At 39.4% G+C, this 18,173-nt stretch overlaps 1 protein-coding gene across 3 annotated transcripts in view; it reads right to left on the bottom strand.

Annotated features, from left to right (window-relative positions):
* Positions 1 to 18,173, bottom strand: part of ddr2a (discoidin domain receptor tyrosine kinase 2a) — a 54,910-nt gene that overhangs the window by 33,266 nt on the left and 3,471 nt on the right. The window contains exon 1 of one of the 3 annotated variants that reach the window (XM_074635874.1): positions 17,254 to 17,528. The exons of the other annotated variants lie outside the window; for them this stretch is intronic. The gene's annotated coding sequence lies outside the window, so the exon portion shown is untranslated. Of the gene's footprint in view, positions 1 to 17,253; positions 17,529 to 18,173 lie in introns of those variants that run through there. 3 annotated transcript variants of the gene reach the window in all.

The following is an 18,173-nucleotide window of genomic DNA, read 5'->3' as shown; positions in this document are numbered from 1 at the left end:
TTAAAACTATTGTCTTTTATTACTTTTTATTATTTTAAAGAACTACTGTCTCACACTCAACATGTGAATTTAAGCACGTTCATGCATCGATGTCACAGTTGGCCCATGCAAGTTGAGTTGATTTTGTCAAGTTGAGTCCAAGGTGAACTGACTCGAGTCCAAGTCATATGACTTGAGTCCACACCTCTGGTAGGAAGAGTGGAACAACGGCAAATGAAGACAAAGGTTGATATTAGTGGTAAATAATTACGATGAACTATAGAATTCAACAGCAAAGCAACGGCAAGAGCTTAACATCAGCTTGAATCCATTTTCTCCCCCATTAATCACATCTGATCGTCTGGTTGCGCACGCAGCCCCGCTGCAGTAAATTTGGGGTCTCTCCATGTTGGTTAACGTGCTGAGAACTGTGACTGCCAGGGAAAAATGCTTTTGTCAATTTTAAATTCTATGGTAGGCTTTGGAAAGTGTCTGGCTGTAATGTAAACTGTATGTAATTTGTAGAAAATTGGCTCAATTGGTGTGAAAATACATCAGTCTGAAAAAAAACCTTTAAAGGCTTTTCTTTTAGACCCTTAAATGATTTATAAAAGTTAATTTTTAAGACGTGTTTCTAACTATTCTTTGTTTTATCCTCAGTTAAAGCTGCAAATATGAGATCCAAGCAGCTATTGTTAATATTGTTATACGTTGAGTGTACAGTAAGTTCTTTCTAGATGGTCATGGTTTAGTGATTGTTAAAATGTGGAAATGGATTTCCTGTGTATTAGTTGCATTGCTATTGCCTCCTCTTCTGGATCCAGCTGTGTTCTCAATACCTGTATGAAGTAAACAGCTGTTATTCCACCACTGGCCTCCGTTATAGTAACATCAGATCAGTCGGCAGCGCTGGAGTAACAGGCACACAGGTTCACAGCTCTGGAAACTTCTCCCCGTTCTCGTCTTACAGGAACACAGCAGGAAAAACGTATTCATGTCCTATCTCGGTTTCAAAAAGTGTCTGCTCCTGGATTTTGTTTTTCCTTTTCACTTTCAAAGACATATTTCAAACTTTTACTGGGAAAAATTGTAGCTTATGAAAGCATTGTCAAATCTTCTGAAGGTTTACATTTCAACTTACTGTGTATATAAAGAGTCTATATTTATGATGCTCTGGACATTGTGGACATTGCTCTTTTAAAATTAATTTCAACAGCTAACCCTCGCAGTAACTCTGATTTTTCTGAACTGGAAACACAAGCAGTAACGGTAAAAGAGAGATGGAGGGATTTGGAGACAGAGGACCGCAACGAGGACCAGCTGCACAAACCCTTCAGTGGTTAATTTATTCTCTAAGATCCTGAGAGACGAAGCAGGAAAAAGAGATCGAGGTCACGTACAGTAGCCTTCCCCACCTGTACGTCGGACCAGAGCACAGAGAGAGATATACAGTAGGTTCGACCTCCGGGTCCTTGTTATTTAGCATGCGGGAGCACATACTGTGGACCAGTGATGATGATTTTTATTCTGGAAAAATAAATCCCTCCATGTCTGGTATTTTATGGCTGATTAAAAAATTCATTCAGCAACGACCAGCAGACATTAACAGGCAAAGTTTAATTTGGATATCACTGGTCTGAGGTAAAGTCTGCTCGCTTCTGTAACCACGGCACCCAAGTAAACTGAGTCCTCCTATTTTTTGTTGAGCTCAACTGGGGGGAAAGTGCAGTGTAAAAGGAGGAGTAAAGATGGGATTCACAAACCCCACCACAGTAATTAAGTGATTAAGTGTAACGAGTGGCTTTGTCTCAAAGTGAAGCCCAGAGACCTACAAGTAGAGCTGCAATGATTATTTGATTAATTGTCAACTATTTTGAGAATCGATTCATCGGTTTGAGTAGTCATAATTCTCTGATTCCAGCTTCTTAAATGTGAATATTTTCTAGTTTCTTTACTCTTCTATGACAGTAAAACTGAATATCTTTGATTTGTGGACAAAACAAGACATTTGAGGATGTCATCTTGGGCTTTTTGGAAACAGTGATCAACATTTTTCACTATTTTCTGTCATTTTATAGACCAAACAACTAATCTATTAATCAAGAAAATGATCGGCAGATTAATCAACAATGATCTTAGGGTTTGTAGTGAGACTAATATTGCACTAATATTGCCTCTCTGGCCACTGGATATAACATAGTGAGGCGACAGATGTGAATATGTTCACTGTATAATAGATTTTCCCCTTTAAACAGCTGTATTTGTGCACTACATTTTGAAAATACTTAAAAAAGGCACCCTGGTCTGACGTTTCTAATGAAGGATTTTTGGCATCAGAAAGTATTGTTGGAGGGTCGCAGCGATACAATTTTGATATTAACGCTGATTAAAAGTACAGTAAATAGACATTCATTATAATAAACTACTGTGCATGCAGTGTGTTGTTTTAGCCACACTAGCAGGGTGGCCATGTTTGTCCACCACATTGGTCCTTAGTAGTAAGTAGCAAATGTTAGCATGCTAACACGCTAAACTAGGATGATGAGCGTTGTACACTCTATACCCGCTTAACATCAGCATGTAAGCATTGTCATTGTGAGCGTGTTTGCATGACGACATTAGCATTTAATCGGCATTCATTCCCGGACAAATGACTCTGCAGTAGTCACAGGTATTTATCGGCTCAAGCTCCGATCGACAGTGATGGAAACTCCTGGGTGGACACGCTAATTTTTCACCCCTTTTCTGGCACCGTGCTATGTGACGCGCGTTGACGTGAAATAATATATAATAAATAGAATCAACAGGGATTTGGGTAATTATTATAATCTATTAACGTACAAAACATACAACTAATATGCTCTCCTCAAAGCCACCGGACTCCAGCCAGACAACAGTCATTTTAACTCGCTGATCATCGAAACACACTTCATTCAAACTCGACAGAAACAAAATAACACTCATCAAAACCATCTTGGTTCGTCTTTCCATTGTTCCAACAATCACCAACTCTGGTTTGATCGAAATAAACCCTTAGAGGGATTCTTCTTATTATAAATATAGCGTACACTTAAACAGATATCTTTTTTAGGTGAACCTTTCTTTTAGGTTTGCTAAATTTCCGCCGATCGTCATGTACTGTAAGTAACACACCTACTATGGATAAGTACGTCATACAACCCCCTTAATATCCCTTTAATTCACAGAGTTAGATGTGAAAAACAACAGGCGTTATGCGCTCCAGACTCCTTAGTCTGGTTCTAAATTCAGCCTGATGTGAAAAGAAAAACCAATCAACTCTGATGTCACATCTTTCACACAGCTAACCTTCATGAAAGTCTACACCACAACACAGCTCACACCAGGGTCACATTTATCAAAATAAACCACACTCAGGTCCACTGACACTTTGAAAAGCTTTCAGAAAAGGAACAAAAAATAAACTTGGGCTGGAAGTGAATAAGGCAATCAAAACAACTTTAAGTAGAGAAGCATTTTTGACACATTTCAAAGGTCCAAGGGAGCAAATTCAAGCAGATCCAAACTTCTATAGAGCAAAGTAAGAAGATGAGAGAAGACAGAAGAAATATGGCTTCACCAGTTTGTTAGTATAGAGAAGGACAGAGACGTAACAGAGTGCTGGTTCAGTTTCACATCAGGTCCCACCTTTACTGTGCTGTACCTCCAGACTATATGTTATATAAATGTCTGGGCAATAACTCATAAAGGAAAGTTGGCCTCATATATCCCAACATATTTCACTGAGCGACGTAAAAAACCTTTTCCGTCCCTCAGTTATATATGACATTTTTAACCATGATGTAGGTTGAGGAGGGCCCACGAGTACAGCGTCTTTAGACAATACACACCCAATCATGGTCTTGTGTTTTCACCATAGACTGTAAATAAGAAGTCACCTTGATGTCACCCATTTGTTTGTGGTCTGCCGTTCTGAAGCTTCGAGTACGGCATTTTGTCCGTCGCCATCTTGTTATTTTGCAACCAGAAGTGACACAAGAGGGTGGAGCTAAGTACAACCAAACACTGAATAAGACATATTCAGACGACCAAAATGTTTTAAGTAACTTTCATGAACTGAAAACACACTGTGAAAGGGTTAAAGCTCTAAGACGAAAACACGGACAACTCCCAGACCCGACAACACCGTGGTAGCAACCTGTCAATCATAAGGTAGCCACGCCCTAAAGCATCCCCTGCTTTATGGTCTATTTGACTCTAAATGGGACCATAATTTACTAAATGAACATCATGCTGTATTGAAGAAGACTTGAAATTAGCGTTTGAGACCATAAACTCATGTTTACAATGTTTACTGAGGTAATAAATCAAGTGAGAAGGAGGCTCATTTTCTCAGAGACTTCTATACAATCAGACTTCTTTTAGCAACCAGAGGAGTCGCCCCCTGCTGGCTGTTAGAAAGAATGCAGGTTTAAGGCACCTCAGCATCGGCTTCACTTTTCAGACCCGGTTTTCAGTCTGCATGTAGCTGCATGTAGACGGTCAACTTTTAATATGAATGTCAAATATAAAAAAATAATAAAGCAGAATTTTAAAATAGTGCAATCTGCCATTAAACGGTTTAAACTTCTTGCGTACATGGTGGATTTGAGTTAGTCAATACTTTGGGCCTCAGTCACGTTAAAAGCCATTGACCCATTATGAAATGGTCATCCAAAGGCCAAAGACCCTGATAATATTGTTCTACTTATTTCACATAATACTACAAATAATAATTGTTAAATGTACAGCCGTATGTCCTGTGCCGAGGAAACTTTGACCACCAGGGGCCTCATCAGTAATCCCTCTGTGGTTAACAGGGACACATTTGGATATTTAAATATAAATTTGTTTGTGTGTATTTCATAGAAGGTAACTGTATGTGTGTGTGTACATTTTAGAAATACATGTAAAGTGGTGAAATCTATTTGAGCATACTGGTAATAATAATAACAGTTAGACCTACTTTTCTATATCTCAAAATCTTGTCATAACTAACAGTATATTATAGCATGACCGCCGTTTACAGTACTGTTACTTTCTCCCGGAGGATCACATGTAAAAACAAAACCATATGTGGTAAATGATACTGAATGTGGTGGCAAATTACTGTTGTAGCAGTGGGCGTTATGGCATGACATTTAACGTTAAACACAATATCTAACATGTCAGTTACTCACTTAAGACTAATATCTGTCTGTAGATGTATTCACAGACATGTTAAAGTGCTCAATCACAGAACCATTCAGACTGGACAGACCTTACAGACAGAACAAACTCTGACTGGACCTTTGTTTGAATTCGTGTTATTATAAACACCAAATGTTGATAGGCAGCAAGCAGAGTTTATTGTGTCAACTTGGAGCAGAACGTTCCTGAATAGACTATTGACTTAAATTTCTTCTTCTGGGGGGAAAAAACGTTGTGCCCCATAAATATCAGCTCCCTCAGCGCGTTCAGGAAGTGGTGAATGGCAGATACTCCCCTCAGAAACCCACAAAGCTCAACCGAGAAACACACACAGATACCTGTTCTCAACATTTTTTAATCAGAAGGACCAATTAAATGCACTGGAGATTCACTGATGAGTTTCCAAATGTGTATTACTCACAGGAAAAGGCCATAAATACATTATTCTTGCAGGACTTCACACACAAACATCAACCCAGCTGCCAGAAAAAAATGTTGGCATTCTACATGTCTGCAAACCACTGGATACGTTGAATGCCGACGTTTCTGAACCACGTTTCATAAATACGTTTCATATCAGCCTCTTATCACGCTTGCAGAAACGCACAATGCCGCCGTGGTTAACGTTGTGAAACAATTGGTTAGGTTTAGGCAACAAAACCACTTGTTTAAGGTTAGAGAGAAAAGATCATAGTTTGTGTTAAAATAGTAACGTAACTACCATTAATAAATTACTACTGCCCTTAGCAGTCTTTCTTACATAACGTTACGTAAAAAGCGTAAAGTCAACATTAACTTTTGGTTTCACACGGGACACAAACAGCGGTCTCCTGGGTGGAAGTACTGCGTTTGTTTGACCCATCCACCCTTACTGGACTAAAACTGTTACCAGCATCAAAATGTCCTCTTGTTGCGTGTTCAGTTGTGAGAATCGATACTGCAACAGCGGACTTAAGTTCTACAGAATCCCGACAGGATCACGACCGTTTCAGAGCAACAGGAGTCTCAGTTTAACGAGTGACCGTGTTAATTGGTGACTTTCAGCCGAATGCGTCCGGACCCAGGTTGCTCGTAGTAACTTACACACACACACACACACACACAGATGAGCATATATTTAAAATTGATTGAGGGCTTTTACGAGGACACCTACATGTTCTGTTCATGTTCTCAACTGCTGCCGTCACTACGAGCAACCACCACACATTCGGCTGAGAGTCACCAGTTAACACGGTCACTCGTTAAACCAAAAACACCAGCGGCGTATATGGATGCAAGCTATTAAACCTGTTGACTACCACTAGACTAAGGACACGATCAAAAATCCATAAACTCAAAACTCTGAGTCTGTCATAGTATTTGACGTTCTGTAAATGACGACAGATAACGTAGTTGCAAGCATCTAGTGTATGCTCTAATTTCTCGCTGGCGTAACGTTACATGCTAGGTTTCTCCACCAAATACGTATATATATATCTTACCACTAAATGTTGGGCCACTTGCTAATGTTTTCTACTCATGTTCTAACAGCATGTGGATCTGGAAAGTCAATTTTGTTTAGGTTGCATTTGCGGTATTTTTGGTGGTAAATGCCCTTGCATAGCTTGACAATCTGTTGCGCTGCATGCACACAATTGCGTAAATCATCATCGTTTGCAAACTATAAAAAGGTCTATACTCTTTATTATACGACGCAACTTTCAATAATGGTAGCTCGCTGTACTCGGTCACTTGCTCTGACCGAATGCAAAAAATGTCGACATTCAACATATCAGTGGTTTGGAGGAATCGTACAATGCCAAACATTTTTCCTGGCGACTGGGCTGCAGACATCCACCTCCTCCTCATCTTGCAACCCCCAGAAACGCTCTCAGTAATGCATTCAGTAAGAGCTCACTGACATGTCCTCCGGCAGTTTTATTTTGCTTTCCCAGGCTCTCTTGTTTGTATAAATAAATCCGATTTCCATTGGAGGGTCGAGCCCAGCACACAGAGTGACGTTGGTGTACCACCAGGTCCTGCACCCTGGGAAAACCTGTAAAGTCAACACGCAGGTTTACCTGGCTCTGTTCCCTGCCTATGTCTCGGTCTCTATCACAAGCACACACAAACACACAGAGCGGCGTCAACACTTGGGGCTTTTTACATGAGCTTCTGCAGAAGTATGAGTAACCACCTGAGGCTAAGAGGGTCAAGAACAACTAAACGCTTCACCATCCAGCCACCAAACACTGTCTGAGAGGATGTGGGGCTCACAGAAGATTACATCTCCTTACTCATAATCACAAGGCTCAAACACAGGTCATCATTTCTGTTAAACTGTATGACTTCAAATGGGAAATGTAATTACAATACTTTCACCATAATTCAAACAACAATGTGACAAGTTAATTTGCAAGTTAAACATCTTGTGTTAAACAAATTATATTAAAATGTTGGATGTTGGATTCTTGCTTTTTCATCTACCCACAATTCTTATACTTGTTAAATGTAAATTTAATTTAATTATAATCTGTGCAGAGTATTTTTCTTGTTACATTGCATTTATTGTTAAGAGATTCTCCAGTTTGAAAGCCAATTTATGTTTTCTAATTTGACAAGTTAGCTATACTTAAAGTGGGGGTAGGCAGAAAGTCTTTGGCATCATTGGGCAAAAATTCCATAATCTCTGAATCTAAAGCATGTTGTAGTTCAAGTGTTCTGAGAGATAACTAGACTTCTGCACCTCCTCATGGCTCTGTTTTCAGGCTTTAAAAATCTGCTGTCAATCACTTGCAAACTTTGATCAAACGGTCAAAGTAGGCGGCGCTGATGAAATGAAAAAGTTTGCTCCGGCTTGTGGGCGGTGCTTGGTATTTCCTCAACTGATCTCAAACATGGTGGCCGGGTCAAACACCCCAGTGAGTCCTCGGCTGCAACAACGTTGTGAAGACGGCGACAGGGGGGGCTTAAAGAGACAGGCGCTAAAACGGAGCGTTTCAGACAGAGGGTGAATACAGGTGTATTCAGACAGACAGTATGAGAAAAATAATGTGCTTTTTGAACATTAAAGCAGGTAAACATGTTCTAGTAGAAACCGAAAATACAAGTATGAACCCAAAAATGAGCATGATATGGGACCTTTAACAGAAATCACAGATGAATGCTAGCTTTTAGCTTCTATCTGGTGCCATAAATGTATTGAGTGGGGCGTCCGGGGGCCTGGTGGTAAAAGACCCATACCGTATAACCACAACATCCCCGGTTCAGTTGCAGATGGGGAAGTTTGGGACCCATAAATGACGTTAAATAACCAATAAATGATGGCAAACATTCTGGGTATGTGAGCTGCTGAAGACAAGGCAGGCTCTTATTTGCACAAAGTTAAATAATATCAACAACAAGTCTGACTCAGTTCAGATCTACTTCCTAAACCCAGGCATCATGCCCATACTTGTAGGCTTCATAGCTATAAACTGGGCCTGATTGCTCGTACGCTGCGCACTGTAACCATCCACATGTGCTTTCTATTATATCCTCTTGTTTCTTCCCTGAAGGCTGTAACACAGATATTTTATTTTTATGGGAATGCATGAAATCTGAATCACATTTCCCAATCAGACCCAGGTGGAGCCATGTAAACACACAGCAGTAAAATCTGAGAATGAGGCGCACGCACATGCATGCAGGTCTACACACACACACACACACACACACACACACACACACACACACACACACACACACACACACACACACACACACTATATGTAATTAAATTGTCTTGACTGGAGGAGAAAACTGCACAGAAAACAACCCTCTATTGTCTGGGGTTAAGATGTGACACCTGCTGAGAAGTGTTCCCGTCTACGCGCTTAATTGTAGGATAGCTTACACCACGTATGCACATGTAATGATATACAAGGCAGATTTTGAGTTTTGTTCCATGATAGAGTGAATAAAAACAAGACTTTGCTGCGTAAGCAATAGTTTAACAGTAACACGAAACTTCTGTTTCACAGGTTTGGCTGCAGTGCTTCTTGTAATGGAGGTTTGTGCTTTTGTTGAGGTTCGACAGTCACACCTGCTGTATAGCTCCTCGCTGACCTATAATTGCTCGAGGACGTGAACTGTTCCCATCAGTGCAGGTGCTCGTAAAGGCTACCAGCTGATGCTCAGCGGCCACAAGGGAGAAAGAAAACTGCAGGAGAGGCTGTATTTTTTATCTACCAGCGAAATCTACCAAAGTATTTCGACAAAGACTCGTAACTGTTCGTCGTGCAATGACTAGGTTTTGTGTTTATTATGTAAGGAGAGTAGCCTAAAATCTTTGACTGGAAATCCATTTTGATTGAATATCCAGGCCCTGAACTTTACAGCTACACTGTCAGATAGGAAAAACACCAGTCAACGCCAAGAAGCTCTTTTTTTTTTCCATTTCCCCCCTTAAAGTAGAGGTCCATCCCTCCGCACGCTGCTTAAATTAAGAGCATTTGTTCATTCAGCTAAGACGAGAAGTGCTTTCTTTAATTTCAACAGAGAAAATTTCACCTGTATTCTTAAACTACACATATAACAACCAGCAATATGCATTCACCACTTTTCAAACCAAGTGAAGGAGCTTTACCTTTGATGAGGACAATATCATATTGTGTTCTGCTCTGTTCTGGAGTACAAAAGTACTGTTGTAGCTGGTTGAGGTGAAGCTAGTTTGAACTACTTTATATACTGTAACGTATTTTAGTCCAGTGGTTCCCAAACTAAGGGTCAGGCACCCTCGAAAGGGTCAAAATATAAATCTGAAGGTTCATGAGATGAAATTAAATTTGCGTTCAGATTTTTTTCTTTTTTGTGAATATTGTATAATTTGAACAGTCATTGAAATTAAGCTATCTACGGAGCCCCACTATAGACCCCTAGGAGAACATTTTAGTAACTCGTTCCCTCAAGTTTTTAACTCATAAAACCTACGGAACGACTTACTAAGTTGAGGGAACGACTTACTAATTTGAGGGAACGACTTACTAACTTGAGGGAACGAGTTACTAACTTGAGGGAACGACATACTAACTTGAGGGAACGACTTACTAACTTGAAGGAACGACATACTAACTTGAAGGAACGACATACTAACTTGAGGGAACGACATACTAACTTGAAGGAACGACATACTAACTTGAGGGAATGACTTACTAACTTGAGGGAACGACATACTAACTTGAAGGAACGACATACAAACTTGAGGGAACGACTTACTAACTTGAGGGAACGACATACTAACTTGAAGGAACGACATACTAACTTGAGGGAACGACTTACTAACTTGAGGGAACGACATACTAACTTGAGGGAACGACTTACTAACTTGAGGGAACGACATACTAACTTGAAGGAACGACATACTAACTTGAGGGAACGACATACTAACTTGAGGGAACGACATACTAACTTGAGGGAATGACTTACTAACTTGAGGGAACGACATACTAACTTGAAGGAACGACATACTAACTTGAGGGAACGACTTACTAACTTGAGGGAACGACATACTAACTTGAGGGAACAACTTACTAACTTGAGGGAACGAGTTAATAAAATCTTTCTCCTAGGGGTCTAAGGGGGTCTGTAACTATCAGAGAAGTTTCGAGGGGAAATGCCTTTTTAGTGGAACTGCAAACAACTTAGCCTCGATTATACTCCCGAACAGACGCATACACGGACGCGTAGTAGTTCTGTTTATACTGTCCACTTGGAGGACGCATTCCACACTGGCGCAGTAGATCGTTGAGCTACCACTTGTATCGTAGTGACCGTACGGACAGAACCGAACACAACAAATTGGCGGTGAGTGGACGTCCGCACAGAGCCTACGCGTATTCTGGTGATGAAATTGATGTCACATGGACCCTAGCGTCCTCAGCGGACGCAGAAAATATAACTTTGGCTTTATAGACGATCTCCGAAATCTCTCATCTGAAATGTGACGATGGGCCCGAGCCACTGTTTTTTTTTCTTTTATTGCAAGTCACGACCCAAAAAGGATGGAAATCACTGATTTAATATTTAAAAATGTATTGTATTGAATCTTCATCTGAAAGTAACTAGTAACAGCTGTCAGATACATTTGGAGTAGTGGAGTAAAAAGTACAATAGTTCCCTCTGAAATGTAGTGAAAGTATCTCAAATATGTACTTAAATACAGTAATATACTTAGTCACTTTCCACTACTGATGACACATAAATCCACTCCATAGACATTCAAATAAAAAAGCAACAACAGAGCAGATAAACATAACAATTCTATAAAAAGGCAGATGTTGGACCGCCTTCTAAGCCGAGTTGTTACTGCGCACGCCACGTTACCGCAACGTCCCGGGTTTGATTCGTTTCCTTTGTTGCATGTCATACCTCTCTCTCTCTCTCCCCCATTTCCAGTCTCTGTCCCTACATCGTGAAATAAAGGCAAAAATGCAAAGAGATAATCTTAAAAAAAGGCCGATGTTGTCCATAATATACAGCCTGATACGTCAGCACCGACAACTCTTTCCCTGCCCAGGCAGCATGTACACACATTGGCAGCCTGCAGCACGTCATGAGGTCCTTTTGATATTGAAATATTACTTCAGATCTTCCCTGACAGCCTGTAATTTGGAAAGACGACGACGGGGAAACTGAGAGACGGCGAGATGGAGAGACAAACAGACAAACAAAAAGAGACTGCCACTTGTAAACAGGAGAGAGAGAGAATGGGGAATGACTGAGGCCACATGTGCAAACACAGAGGCACTGACTACTGTGTGTTAATGTGCATCCATCTTCCAGCTCCTCTACAATTACTTGGTTTTTGTGATTCGAGCGGTAGTCTGGATCAAAGCAGCAACCTCATCTTAAATGGGACATATCATGAAAAACTCACTTTTCTGTGCATATATATTTGGGAATCTTTTGTGGGCTGTCTAGATCAGAAAACATGTGATTCAACATTTAGATTTGGCTCCCCTTCCTATGTCACATGTCATTAGAAGACACCGCCCACAGCTTGAGAACTATCTTTGCAAAGGTGCACCATATTTTTCTCGCAAACCAATCAGAGCAGACTGGGCTTTTTCAGAGGGGGGGCTTAAAGAGACAGGAACTAAAACGGAGCGTTTCAGACACAGAGGGTGAATACAGGTATATTCAGTAGCGCTGAGACGATTCACCTATCTCCCGATTCAATACTATCACGATACTTGGGTGCCGATTTGATTTGTATTGCGATTCTACAAGAATTGGGATTCGGTATTACGATTTATTGCAGTTTTTGTTAACTTTTTTAACACTAGATCATTGAAAAAGTTGAATCACGCACTTCTAGGGTCTTTTACTTTGGAAAATATCTAAACTGATACAGTAAGAAGAGTAAGAGTAAGAATAAAAGAATAAAGACATTTCCCTCACAAATTAGTGGTATTTCCTTTTTTAATTTATAAGGGACATGCAATGTTTTATACTTCTGGTGAATATAATCCGATCAATCCTATTTCCATATATGTATTTTGTATATACAGTTCCCTTTTGTTAACACCTTATTTTGAAACGTAGTCACACGCTTATACTTCCACGAACTTCGCCAAGTCGAGGTCTCATGGCTCATGGTCTACAGAAGGGATATGACGTCACGTTACTCAGACTACAACACCAAAAGCGGTAACTTCCTTCTACTTCTTCATAGACTCAAATGAAGCAAATTAATCGATTCTGGCATTAAAAAATCTAGATCAAAATCGTAAAAAAATAAAATAAAATTGCGATACACAGGTGAATCCTTTTTTTTTACAGTGACAGTATGAGAAAAAGAACATGTAAACATGTTCTAGTAGAAACCCCAAATACGTAGTATGAACCTAAAAATGAACATGAAATGTGAGACACTACCGGCAAAACATTGTCTTTTCATGTCCTTGATATTTTGGGCTATTTTGCTTCCACAACATGTCTTCTTTCAGACCAGTGGAAAGAAAACATTATTTTATTACTTTGTCTATTTGCATCTGTAGATTTGTCCTAAATTCACCAAAAGTTAGCATTAGATAATTCATTTTCATATTTAAACATACAATTTCAGAAAACTTGTAATACAATAAATAATTGTCGTAATGTAAGTAATCAACTGGGGAAGTTTCATGGTGATATCACCATGTAGTGTCTTGCAAAACGTATGCAACAAAATGTGTTTTTTCTCAGACTCTGAGGCAGAAATCTCCACTTCAGTAGCACTTACATCCACCAAACTTTCCAGTTTCATTCCTATCTATATTCTGAAGGTTTTTACTGAGCGGTTTGTTCATATATCATTCATAGCCTGATTTATATAACATTTTATTCCTAAAAACATGATAACAAATGGCGATGGTGATAAAAAGAGATATCCAAAATTCCCCTCTGTATAAACCTTTGACTCTAATATGTCAACAAAATGAAACAAGAATGTTGAACCTGGCTTTATCCAATGTTCAGATTACTGTTCTGGAAATGTATGAAAAATAGCACATATTTAATAAGATAATGCATAATTTGTATATTTAAAGATAACATTTCAGAAAACTTGTAATACAAAAAAGATTTGTCTTAATGTAAATAATCAACTGGAGAAGTTTCATGGTGATATCTAGTTGTTACATTTTTAACCATCATCTGTAGTGTCTCCCTTCACTTCATTAGTTATTCCACAATGGAAAAAATATCACATAAGAAATGTAATTGTTGTCACATTTCCTGTGAATAGAGCTAAATCGCCATCTCACCTCTGGTTTTGGACGCAGACGTCAAAGTCAGAGACAAACAAGCTCAGAAATAAGAGGCACAAATGCAGCCAGCTTGAGGCTACGAGTAACCTAATCCCCCTCAAATGGTAGGTGATGAGTGGGGTGCTGGTTTGGGCAGGGTCGAAGTTCGAGCATGTGTGGGATACAAAGTCAAAAGCGCAGTATTTAAAGGATGAAATGCCGCTATTTATACCAAATTACAGCATGCACCTCAGCTGTAGCGAGTGCACAGCTGGTTTTCTCCAGCCAGAGGCATTGATTTTGAAAACACTTCCAATCAAACGACGTCTGCGTCGAGTTACAGCTGAGCTAAGTAAGCACCGGGTGCCTTCAGCGCTGTGTTTTGAATGTGGGGTTGAAATTACAGCCTTTGCTGTGGTGCGTGATTAAGGTCTGTATGTGAGGATGTCAGTCGGCCGCCAAACTCTGAAGGGAAGGGTTGCTAATCGAAATGACATGTCAGAAAGATGCAGTGATAACACACTCCTAATGTGGTTCCTCTATACTCCCTCTCTCATTCTATCTGTCTATCTGAGTGTGTGTTATAGCCTATATAGTACTGTATGTGTGTGTGCATTAAATATCACATTACAGCCAGATAATGGAGTGATGGCGAGGGATCAAATCCCCCTTGAACGTTGTCTCCCTCTCTGTTTTCCAACTGTCTGGACAAATGAAAAACACTGAATGTGAGTACATTATCCTTTCCCCTCTGACATCCACCACAGGCATTTCATATATTCCCCTGTCATAAGCAATAAGTCTGCTTTGACAAAGAGCTTATTGACCCTGATAAAGATGGTTTCCTGTTTACGCGTCCAGCCAAGAGAACACACAACAAAAAAGGCCCTAAAAGGAAAAATCCACGCCCGAATACTTCTTCTTATGTTGACCCTAAATCGTCGATCTGTGGTGTCGAGTGCGTTCCAGAACTTAATTTGCGGTCAAGTTTTGTAATTTCCCTTTTTGTTGTCCTCAGCTTGCTTTGTGTCATTACTTCTTTATTCCCCAGGATTCAACGCTGCACAGAGACAAAGTCTTTGGCCACTCGGGTGAAGAGAGGAGGAGAAGTGATAGTAAAAGAAGAGCAACAAAGTGAGATACACTCCTCATTAAAATCAGAATATAGATCACGGCCATTTGCTGCATTCTGCTTAACCAACTGTGGATTTATATCATAGTACTGTATATGAACATGAATATTGAACATTTCTGTGATAAAATATTTACTATTGATGTTTTAGATGGCTATATATGGACCTCTTACACAATATTGTAGATATATGCTGATATGACATCATGTCATCTACAGTACATTTCATGACTTGTCCAAACAATAAGGTTGACAAAACTCTGCATCCACCTAGAAGTGCATATAGCACAGTCAAATAGGGTAAAATAATTAACGAATAGATGTCACCATGAAACTTCCCCAGTTGATTATTTACATTAAGACAGTTATTTTTTGTATTACGAGTTTTCTGAATTGTGTTGTTAATATGCAAATGATGCATTATCTTGTTAAATATGTGCTCATTTTCATACATTTCCATAACAGAAATCTGAACATTGGGTAAAGCCAGGTTCAAAATTCTTTATATCTCTTTTTATCACTCTATAAATCAGAAAATAATGTCAACAGCCATACAAAATGAATGAAATAAATGAAAATAAAAACATGTTTTTAGGAATAAAATGTTGTATAAATCAGGCTATGAATGACATATGAACAAACCGCTCTGTAAAAACCTTCAGAATATAGATAGGAATGAAACTGGAAAGTTTGTTGTATGTAAGTGCTACTGAAGTGGAGATTTCTGACAGGATATGAGAGAAAAAAACAGCCTTTAAATATATGGATTGTAAAATTCAATACATTTTGAAGACACTACAAGTGAATAGGGTAAAAAACAAAATAAATAGATATCACCATGAAACTTCCCCAGTTGATTACTTACATTACGAAAAAAAAAAATTGTGTTACAAGTTTTCTGAAATTTTAGGATTAAATATGCAAATGAGGCATTATCTAATACTAACTTTTGGTGAATTTAGGAGAAATATACAGACACAAACAGACAAAGTAGTAAAATAAACACCTAAATGTGTATTGTGGTTTTACTCTTTCCACCAGTCTGAAAGAAGACATGTTATGGAAGCAAAAAACCCCAACATTTCAAAACTGACAAGTGCATAAAAAAAACTATGATTTTGCCTTAAATGACCATGTAGTCTGCACATCTTAAGATATATTCTTTCTCAAACAAAAATAAACACCCTGCCAGCCAGCCAGCAACTAATGATTATACAGTATATATATTTTTGTATTAATCAATTAACAATTCAGTCTAAAAGATATACTAAATATTCACAAATATCCCATTACAAGTTACCAGAACACAAAGTCTATTCTATCTAAAGACTACTTATTGTAGGGCTGCCCTCGACCTCAACCCAAAAAATTCTAAGTCGATTAACACTCATACAGTTTTGTCGACTAATCAATTAGTCAAATAATCGACAGATCTGTGTAACTGAGTTTCTCCACGAAGAATCACACAAAAGAAATAAGTCATTCAGCATGACAAAAGCATAAAAAAACGATTAATCGACTAAAGAAATCTTCGTAGACTAAGACCAAGACGACCGATTAGAAGAGGGGGCAGCCCTATTTTTTTGTAACAACAATCACAAATCTATTTGTATTCGATTACGTCCATTATCTATAAGCGCTTATCCCATTCAGGGTCACGGCGGAGCTGGAGCATCCTGCAGGTACACCCTGGACAGGTAGCCAGACTATCGTAGAACTGACACATAGAAACAAACAACCATTCACGATCACATTCACACCTTCGGGCAATTTAGTGTCAACAATTAACCTAATCTGCATGTCTTTGGACTGCAGGAGGAAACCACACCGACACGGGGAGAACATGCAAACTCCACACAGAAGAGCCACAAGCCGGATTCGAACCTGCGACCCTCTTGCTGTGAGGGGACAGTGTTAACCACTAACCACTATTACAATGAAGTGAAATTGAGAAAAGGAGTATATAATCATATTGGAGCAACTGAAAAACAAAAAAATTTGGCGGATTTTTGTGCGCGAAATTACATACAAGTAAATAGAAAATTTGCCATTGATAAATTTTTTTTGTCAGTTGACATTCACGTTACAGTCCGAAGGCATTGAGGCCGACAACAACATTAACATAAACAATGCAGAGCAGCCATGTGTCCAGTTATAAAACCAGCCCACTTACTGTTACTCACATACCCACACCGCCACCTGACCTCAGGATCACCTTGACCTCCTTTAAACAATTACTCCATTGATCAGCGCCACATCTCCTGACGGCTCAAATGTCAGAGCTGTGAGCTCATACGTATTCTTAACTCTTCACACAACTCTTCACTGTGTCAAGTTACCAAATAACTTCAACGTGGTAGAAAAGAGGCCTCTGTGTGGAGCATCTATCGCCCACATACCACAGGAGGACACCTACACACCACCTGCGTAACACCTACATAACACCGAGGAACATATTACACACCAAGAGCCGGACATGTACTGCGGGGACGGAAATCTTTTTTAAAGCTGTAACTTGAGCATTCAACATTTCATCAGTTGACCACAGCGAACCATAAATGAGTCAGTTTTCCAAAACAAGCTCCTGACTACCCCGCCACAATAAAGCATACAAAGAATGTGTGGGAGCTTGATGCAAGCACTCAAAGAACAGTCATTTTTACATTAGAGACACTTCTTCTGTCGCCTGTAAAAAAGAAGAGCTTGTGCCGCTCTGCACAATAGAGAGACATCTGTGTGATGCAGTAAACACTAAAACCTCCAGACAGAGTTACACTTAACATGTGTGTTATTTTTAACTTACTAAGGAAGGCGCCGAATTTTATGCATCTATAGAATAAATTAAAAGACAGAAGCTTCAGCTGGAGGGAAAGGAGACGCTTCCTTCGTTCATATTCGTTTTCTTCAACCCTGATTATTATTTGAAGTGAAAATGTGTTTAAATGAAGGAATGAGCCTTTAATCACATCCAACCGCAGCGTATAATGTCTTCAGTTTGAAACAGCTGGATCTGCAGTAGAGCAGAGAGGAGTTTGAATCTGGCATCGCTCCACTCTGCTGTCCACTCTTCTAGCCTGCCATGAAAACAGCAGCACACAAAAGGTACA

The sequence above is a fragment of the Sebastes fasciatus genome, chromosome 5 (genome assembly GCF_043250625.1).
Source record: "Sebastes fasciatus isolate fSebFas1 chromosome 5, fSebFas1.pri, whole genome shotgun sequence".
Lineage (NCBI taxonomy): Eukaryota > Metazoa > Chordata > Actinopteri > Perciformes > Sebastidae > Sebastes > Sebastes fasciatus.
The sequence above is the reverse complement of the archived record's forward strand: the minus strand, read 5'-3'. Positions and strand labels throughout refer to the sequence as shown.